Here is a 3,115-nt window from a genome sequence, read left to right on the forward strand (position 1 = left end):
AGACTATCTTAGATGCTGACTTGATCTATTGAAAAGTAGGCTGAGAAGATAAACTGCATGCGGATCCAGAGTGTACACATTGTTGACACCGCCAATTACTATTTAGAAATAATACATAAAAGGAGGCTATACTGCGTAAATTGAATACATCCACTTAAATGGAATGGGAGTACTTGACTGAATACTAAGTAGATAGTTGACACTACTAATATAGCAATTACTTCCACTCAAATAAAGAATATTTACTCATGGGACCCCAGTGAATCCTTTTTTCAACGATCTTATCGGGTTCACACCACAAGCTCTTTGTCTTTAATTCCAAGTTATTCCCAGTAAAACTAAAATTTTGACATTTTGTCTGATCTTGTCAATGGCGTCATAAAGGGTTCTTGGACTTTGGATCACATGCACCTCCCAATAAAATCATAAAGGCTTAATCAAATTGGGCATATATGCTGCAGTTTTAGATTGAATGACTTGTGTATCTAAATTCTAATGTTAATAATCTTCTTCACTTACATAATTCAAACTATAAGCATCACGAATATTTTGTTTATGTGAACCTTTCTATCATTTTTTGATAAAGACTGTTAGGTGATTTTTGTTACAAAATTTATCTTCGCATTGCCAGTCTGGTGTTTTTCATTAGGCAGCTGAACAGAAAAATCAGAGATACTAGAAGTTACTGAAAAGTATCTCTATGCATGACTTGGCCTAGTAGCTAGACGCAGTAGTTTGATATTTTCTGAATTACCCAGTCAGGATCATCCTTTCCATATTGGTGTGTCATCATCATCCTTTCCGTATCCATGTGTCATCATCTTTACCTACTGGACACCTTAGCAAAGCTAGAATAATCAGCATCTCTGGTTTTGACCTGGCCGTTTCTGCAGTTGCAATCAGGCAACTGGAATACTGAATTCAATTTATGCATAATTGTTACCTGGAGAGTGCCGTCCCGTCAAAATGCATATTTGCCAAAGTTACTAGCTCAGGAAACATATAAGAAAAAACAACCTGCAATAAGTGGCGTTGTCTGCACTTTCTCAGATTGTAAAACAATTTGCGGTATATAGTACCCCTGAGCTTTGCAGGAGGATAGGGTTATAATAAGCCAAATGATTTCTCACTTCTTTTTTTTGGTACATGTGCATTTCAAATAAGAAGTGAGAAATCGGTAACAGAGAATAAAGTACATGCTGCTTGTATTTATCTTCTGTGCTCTGTCAACCCCTCATTTTGCCCTACATATTTTATCATAAGCTTCATCTTCTGTTTTATTTATATTGTGCTTATTATATTACACCGGGATCTTTACATTTTCCAGTGCTTAAGCAAAAATCACTGTTATTATTTTAACAATTCTGAAACACAGAGGAATCATGATGTAGGTACCACTCTTATTTTTCTTTCTTTTCCATTTTTTGTTTGTACCTTGTTGGCCTTAATCGATGGACTGATTGATTGTTTGACTTATGTTAGTAAAAGATGAGACTCAAAACATATGTAGTGAATCAATTTTGTAATTGAGTTTGAGCAAGTCCTGCTAATTGAACAGTGGGGTTTATACATGTCCAAGCTAGTATGAGATACCCTCTATCGGTAAGTAGAAAGCTACGGCCTATTTCGTTTTTTAATTCTTTACTGTGAGACTATATACGGCGAGGTTGATGAACTTAACGCATGTAGACGATGATCTGTGGCACCTACATGATTTTTATTTTTAAAGTACACCTTCTGAGCTTTAAATAAGGCTCTTGATATCCTTTCTAGCAATAGTTCTACATCTCATTATTTGGAAATATTCATTAACTTGTAAACATATGTTTTGATCTGCAACTTTGTCTGTGTAATTAGCTCAAATTCTTAATTAGAAGAAGGGGAAAACTAGATGAGTTCTAGTATATTCTATTGTATGCACCAGCCTGTAAGGAAGTTCCACCGGTTCACACAGATTCTAGAACCTGCCAAGAAATGCAGTTTTCAGTGGTTTTTGTCTGAGACCATTTCCGCGCTTGCAAGGCTGACATGAAGTTTGTTGTCGCTTTCGGTGCAGGTAGACTGTTATCCCCTATCTTCCACAGAAAAGTCCAGGGAAATTTTGGTAGACTTCTTTTTCTGCGGGGAATTATGGTGGATTTCTTTGACATATGGCAGGAAACACTTTCGAAGAAGTCGCTGCCTGGTCGATTCATCCATGTAGAATCAGAATTTCCAGAGTATGGCTTTTCAGATCGCCACTCTTTCCAGCACACCGCGGTCCAGCACGCCACCTGCTTGCAGCAACTCATGGCAGCAGTGAGGGTCTAGATCTGCAGATGGAAGTTTCAGAATATCATGATGTTTAGCTTCTTCCCAAGATCCTGATAACATCAACCTATGTTGGGACGTGTATCTTATGCGACGGAATGTAATCGGTTTGCGCGTTCTTCGTGCTAAATTTGTGATTTTGACTTTATTTACTTATTACAAGGAGCAGCTGTGTTCTGTGTTCTTATTCTCCCAATAGATGTTCGGTGATGTAGCTGTACGAATTTCAACATGAACATCTGGTGCCGTCGCAAATTTCATGGATGGATATCTTGACTATATATAGGTGTCTTCTTCTTTTTTGGAGTAACTAATAAGTATTGCTAAGAGCATCTACAATCGGATACACCAAATCCTACCCCTTAAACGCCCGTGGACGCCCCCTGACGTGTCTGCGGGCAGTAATCGGTCACACCTCAAATTATCAACAGCGTCCGTGGGCAGTGATGATCACACCTCAAATTATCAACACGATTGAATGCCTCAATTATGAATCCTCAAATACATACAACTACATGCATGTGAAAATATTGAGCCTCAATTATGAATCCTCAAATACATACAATTACATGCATGTGAAAATATTGAGCGGAGCTTGTCCGGTTCCGTCTTGTCCATGTCCGGCGGCTGGCTGCACCCCCCAGGGTGTTGGTGTGATCGCCGTCGAGATAGAGTAGGACATGAGACACGCACCGGCACACGGGACTCGAGGCGCTGCCGTCTCACATGCCCTACTCTTCCTCGTCGGAGCATGTCGCCAGTCGATGTAAGGTCGACGATGGATCCGTCGTGCTTGGAGGCTGAC

At 39.4% G+C, this 3,115-nt stretch overlaps 1 long non-coding RNA gene across 1 annotated transcript in view; it reads left to right on the forward strand.

Annotated features, from left to right (window-relative positions):
* Positions 1–2,589, forward strand: part of LOC123121500 (uncharacterized) — a 6,980-nt gene extending 4,391 nt beyond the window's left edge. The window contains exon 2 of the long non-coding RNA XR_006459765.1: positions 2,057–2,589. This is a non-coding gene — a long non-coding RNA (uncharacterized lncRNA). The remainder of the gene's footprint in view (positions 1–2,056) is intronic.
* The last annotated feature ends 526 nt before the right edge of the window (positions 2,590–3,115 follow it).

Source organism: Triticum aestivum, chromosome 5D, assembly GCF_018294505.1.
Source record: "Triticum aestivum cultivar Chinese Spring chromosome 5D, IWGSC CS RefSeq v2.1, whole genome shotgun sequence".
Classification (NCBI taxonomy): domain Eukaryota; kingdom Viridiplantae; phylum Streptophyta; class Magnoliopsida; order Poales; family Poaceae; genus Triticum; species Triticum aestivum.